Source organism: Stigmatopora nigra, chromosome 18 (genome assembly GCF_051989575.1).
Source record: "Stigmatopora nigra isolate UIUO_SnigA chromosome 18, RoL_Snig_1.1, whole genome shotgun sequence".
In the NCBI taxonomy this organism is placed as follows: Eukaryota; Metazoa; Chordata; class Actinopteri; order Syngnathiformes; family Syngnathidae; genus Stigmatopora; species Stigmatopora nigra.
In genome coordinates this window covers 5,212,978-5,219,599 of record NC_135525.1, presented here as the reverse complement: position 1 = coordinate 5,219,599, position 6,622 = coordinate 5,212,978, and positions in this window count along the sequence as shown.

Genomic DNA, 6,622 nt, shown 5'->3' with positions numbered 1-6,622 from the left:
TGTGTGTGTGTCAAATTGATAAATGACCATCCACGGTCATTACTGTACCCACAAAATCTCATATTGTTAAGTTGGAAATAAAAAGTCACTTAATTAATTCTCCCCATAATTTGCTGCCTTTGACGTTGATAGATGTCCAATAAAGTGGTGTCCACTATTCCTTTTAAATCCAATTAAAATGACTTCATCACTAGTAGATGACCAATCCATTTGAAGTGGGAGAGTGGCAGCGAATGAACGTTTTTCTTCCATCTTTCCCACTTGAAATGGATTGGACGCCTAGCCCAGTCAATTGGAAGCATAAATCTACGTTTGACAAGAGAAATGAGAGCGATCACTCCAGATTACAGTTATTTCTCTTTTTTAATCAAAATGTCTTTCCATTTCACAGGCTCGATTTGGCAGGAAATGGTATTCTAATGACTCAATTTATAATTTTTTTTAATCAAATTGGCTCCCCAATGATGATTAGCTGGGGTGATCTACACAACATAATTTAAAGGCAAATATTTTTCTTTGTCTTCCGAAAAAGAATGAACTCATTTATATTGTGAGAGAGCTGTTAATAAAAGTTGCATTAAAAATATATAATATATATAATATTGCTTTAAATGCATCACACTAGAATATCGCAATAAAGTATTTATTTTTTATTTTTTTACATTATTATTTTTCTTCTTTTCCCTAATTAATTTTGATTTTTTTTCCCTCCAAACTACCACAAAACATACTCATGTCATATTTTCCCATATTATTATTATTTTATCTAAATAGGTCCCGATTATAAAATAACAAATTGTGTATTTTGGTGATAATATTTCCCTGCCATTGACAGCGATAATCATCCAAACCATTGATTGCTATGTTTAATTCAACAATCCCAGTTCCAATAGTTTTGAATGCATCACTCACCCAACATTTACCTCATTCAGTCATCCATTTTCTGAACTGCTTATCCTCACAAGGGTCATGTGGGGGGTCCTGGAGCCCATCCCAGCTCACTTGGAGCACGAGGCGGGGGACACCCTGAATCGAGGAGACAAAAGACAACCATTCACACTCCTGACTTTCTCATATAAATTTCTGCCCTACAAAGTACGGACAAATAGGCTTAAGGAGGTGGGTTGATGCAATGTATCCATAATAATAATACCGTATTTTCACGACTACAAGGCGCACCGCATTATAAGGGGCACCCTCAATGAATGACATTTTTTCCATATATAAGGTGCACTGTATTATAAGGCGCACTGTATTATAAGGCGCACTGTATTATAAGGCGCACTGTCTATTTTGGAGAAAATTTAAGACTTTTAAGTGTGCCTTACAGTCGTGAAAATACGGTAGTAATAATAATAAGACAACAATAACGGCAGAATGCCAAATTACGACTCCAAAATTATAACTTATTTGGGTCTTTTGCTTAGAAAACGCACCTATTGGAAAAGCACTACCAATTTCATCATATGCAGTTTCTGGTTATTATGATAATTGGGCTTTTGTTGTTGATGATGATGACAAAGCCTATGTCCAATTATTATTATTACTATTATTACATATATCCTTATATATATATTCCCTATGACTCGATGACACTGCCTTTTGGTGGTAATCCCAATAAAACATCATATATTTACAATTCTTGGGTAATATATCTTCATAACACACTATTACTATTGGCTCTCTTTGTTTCCCTTGTAACAGCCTCTCCATGCCGCATAATTACCCTTAACCACATCTCGAGTCAACGTCAATGATAGACAAGTGGGAACATGCTATTTGTCCCGCGTGCACTAATTAGTGCCTTTGAATAAATAGCGTGTTTTACTGCAAAATATAGAAAAATGATGGCGTCTTTTGGCTTCTTCTCCACAAACATACAGCAGTCATGTGTGCTTTCCCTCGCCTTAATTTAATGCCACGGCACGGCCAAGCGTGAATGCGTTAACATGGCGGTGTCACGCACAAAAGCCGGCGGAGAAAGGATGGCGCCGCGTTACGGGCACGCGCATTTTATCCACATGTTGGTATTCCCGCCGTGCTGATATTTATATGGCGGCGGCCTCCCTCTGTGTTGCGTTTTCATGTACTGATGAATGTTTATGAGCGTGGTAGGTTCAAGTGCTCACTCAGGGGTAATAGTTGTCAACAGCTGGATGATTATGTGGAAGATAATGGATGGACTAATAAAAAGAAGAGAGACTTTGGCTCTCGGTTTTACTGCAATCGTTGTTTGGAAGAAATAATGTGTTGGTTTAGTTATTTTGAGGGTGTCAAAGTCGCTTTGGTTTGTGGTTCACATTCATGCTAACTAGATTTCATGTGGGCCGGTCGTCAATGGCGATGAAAGAGGAGTATTCACAGCTAGTTTTAGTTAATGGGACGTCTATTGGTGTCAATGGCAGGCGGTGAGTCAATTTTGTGTGACTTTTTTTAATCATTTTGGGGTACTTACAGGTCACTTTTTGTACATTTGGGATTATTTTCCTACTGATTTTTGGGGAATTTCTGGGCTTCTTTGTGGTGGTTGCTTTCTGCTGATTTTGAGCCATTTCAGGGTCAAATATGACTGCAGATAAGAAATTAAGCAAAGTAACTCCATCACAGAACTCACAAAATTCTAGTTTTACCCATGTCAAAAAAAAGTACAGTAGTACCTTGACATACAAGCATTTCGAGGTACGAGTAAAATTTTTAGCAAATAATTGTCTCTAGATACGTGAAAAAATTCAGATACGAGAAAACCAGCTGGCCAAGACATGAAAGGCTATTTATGATTGTAGCACATTGTCTTTTTTGCTGCATCTCTTTCATGTATAACAGATATCTACGAGCACTGGGCGGAGCATTACATTTTTTCAGTTTTTCCAATCCAATATTCAGAGGGTTGGAACAAATTAACTCGTTTTTAGTTCATTTCAATGAGAAACGTTTGTTCGAGTTATGAGAATATTGACATACAAGCTCAGTCCCAGAACGAATTAAGCTCATATCTTGAGTTACCACTGCATTTGATTCTGTCTCTCCTGCAGGCACTTTACTTTTAAGGACTTTTGTTCGTATTTTAGGACCTCCTCTATATTTTTGATCACCGTTGTTAATTTTCAAGACACTTTTGTTAATATATGTAAGCCCAACTGTTCATTTTTCTTTATTTTTTTGGTCTTCCCATTCAATTTAGTTCTTTGTTATGGCACTTGTTCATTTATTTCATGCCTTAACTATATTTTCCATTGACTATGTAGCACTTAAACACTTTCAGCAACATTAAGCGAAGTCCCAACTGCGTCTCATACCTTGTGTGCATTTAATTACAAGCTCCCACCCCCCAATTCAAGCGCCACTCGAGTGTCTCCAGCAATCAAAAAGCGATAAAAACCTCACTCGAATGCAGTGGCAATTATGCCAAACTTGTGTTTCAGTCCCAAGGAAAAGGTGACAATTATAATTATTTTCTGCTTGAGGGACTGCACCACCACCACCACCACACACTGTTCACTAAATTTCAGGTTTTGTGTTACCGCCATTAGAAATTGTTAATAAATTGTTTGTTTGCACACAGGGGTGTTAATTGTTCCCCCAAGCAACGTAGATGTGTCATGTACTGCTTGATTATAGTTTGAAACAAATTAAAACTTAATTTTAGTTCAAATTGTTGTGCACAAAACTGGGGTGTTTAATATTTTTGATGTTTTTTCATTTATAAGAAACCGCAGTAAATATTCTTTCTTTATTTTGATTTTTTATTTCGTCTAATCTATTTTGCCTGAGAAGGGCAAATAAACTTTTGTCCAGATTAAATGAATTGGATGACTTTCTTTGTAAACTGCAAGGAACAAATTAATACTAAATATCATCAAACTAAATTATTTGTATTTCTTTCCTGTATATTATTTTTACCTAATTTGTCCAAAAACAATTTTCCCAAGCCTATCGATAGCAAATATTATTTCATTTAATATCTATTTGAAATGTTATTTTTCCAGCATGACGAAATATTGAAAAAAGAAATAAAATAATGATAATAATTCCTATTAATTATTTTTTATTATGTCTTTAATCTAATATTAAGAAAACCTTTTAATTTTTTTCCATTATGAAATAAACAAGCGGAAAAATATATTATTATTATAATTATTAATATTTTTCTTCATTTTTTTACATTTTTCATATTTGTAAACTGTATATACTCTTCATCCAATACTTTTATATGCTAACCCAATCCCATATGTAAATACCTAATAACCCTACCTTCACAAACTTCCAATTATAAAAGAAAAACAAGAACAATTCATGCACAACTATGAAAGATAAGGGCATTTAAAAAACAAGCTTGATTCACTGTAGTTATTATGCTTCAAAAAAAATCCAATAAAACTTGATAGCAACACCAAACTGCAATCAAATCTAAATAAAGGCCAACATGTTTTTTCTATGAAGCTACAAACATGGCCATTTTTAGGTCAGCGTGGTTCCGAAAACCAGCTTGAGATTGAAATTGCTCTAATGTTCCTTTCCAAGGCGAGCGCGTCGCAAAAGGGCAAACACGGCGCCTCGGGTGAGAGGCGTCCAGGCGCCATTCGAATGCAAAAAAGACTCAAAAGGGCATAGATTTAACCAAAAAAACTCTTTCAGTCTGTCGTTTTCATGGAGCTATTATACAAATGGCTCACTCATGAATGCAAGAAATAATACTTTGTAATTAAATCTGGTTGAAAATGTCTCCTGCCAAGGGCAGTGGAATGTGTTTCTCACATTGTAACAGCCTGTACAAACATATGGATATACTACACGCAAAAAAAAAACACTTGCGTACTCACGTGTTAAAACATGAGGTAGGACATATTAAACCGTAAAATGTATCAAAATTAGAATCTCAAAATCATCATGTCATGTTAAAACTCAGAATTTATCACGTTATAACTATAAATAGGAAAGTTTGAATGTTACACTATCAACATAAACAGTGAAACGTAACTACATTAAAAATGTAAATTGATACGTTGAAACGTCAAACTTCAGTTTTTAAAACATTTGCTTGGTTCAAATTGATTGGATGATGAATGAATGAACTGAGCCATAGGTTTAAAATATAAGACGCATTCATTCATTTTTAAGACCACTTCTCAGGGTTGCGGGGTGCTGGAGCCTGTGGAGCCCATACCCTAGATTGGTCGCCAGTCAATCAAATGGCAAAAAATGTGACATCCATTCACATCCAACAAAAAAAACTGCTTTTTCTCCACTGGCATTGGCATTAAACTGACTGGCTACAAATGGAAAAAGTATCAAGTAGTGCTGCAACCTAAAACTATGCATTGTCAACAAAAGCAGTACAAAACCATACATATTTTTACTCAGATGAAAATAAATCTAATTATTGACTAATAATTGAGACTAGAGGTACTGTCAAAAAAACTTAAGACTGGTACAAATGAAGCTAGCATATAATGAATATATAATACATGAATATTGATACTGGAAAGAATTGCGTTGTCTGTCTTTTCTGTGCACTTGTTACTATTTTTATTTGTCTTGCATTTATTACTCACATATGGTTGGCAGGGGAATCCATTGGATAACTATTAATAGTGTTGAGTTAGAATGGTGGTATGTACTACTATTTATGTAGAATCAATTCAGCAAGTTGGCATAAATTGGCATTCTTTAACAATAGAAATGGCTGAATGTTAAGACCAACCATATGTATACATGTACATCCATGTATGATTATATATGTATATTTATATATTTATTTAGTTATGTATGACCTATTTATGTCTAAAATGTATATCTCTGTGTCTGTATTCTCACCCTCTTGCTACTGTGACAATGAATTTTCCCGAATATGGGATGTATAAAGTAATCTAATCTAATCTAATCTAATCTAATCTAATCTAATCTAATCTAATCTAATCTAATCTAATCTAATCAGGGTTCCATCTGATGGACAAAAGGTACTTTGGAGGAACAGGTATATTTAAAGCGATAATGATGAATTAAAATGTCGATAAAAAGTTTCATATTGTTTTGACCATATATTGTATATTTGTCATATTGTACAGGCCTAGTATATATAATGAAAATATCCATAAAATATGCAGTTTAAAGATATCAAAACATGCACCAACAACAGTTTCCAGTCAGGATTTTGAGAGGAAATTGTGTGATGTGTATAACATTCATGTCAACTCCATTTCCAATTCCAATTTCATATGTAAACCAATCTTGCTTCTCTATCTTTAACCTCATGCCTGAATGCACAATTCATAATTATATGTAAAGTAGTCAAGTGAAAGCTGTTTCCAACATGAGGGGACAAGCTTTATTAGCTACTCTGGTGGACCTTGCTCAGCAGAGTAGTGCTAAAAGATGAAAAATAAATATGGATGAATGTGGAAGAAAGAAATTGCTAATAAATAATGCTGTGAAAGTTATTTTTTCAACTTTTTTAGGGGGAGCTCTTTGCATTCATTAAAAAATATCTTTATATATTTTCAGACTACAACAAGCTTATAAGTAGTGTTGCAAAATAAGAGCCGCCAATTTATTTTTACTTTGCTGGATTGGACACCTAACAAGGATACACATTTAAAGTGTTTTATATTACAAATGGCCTAAG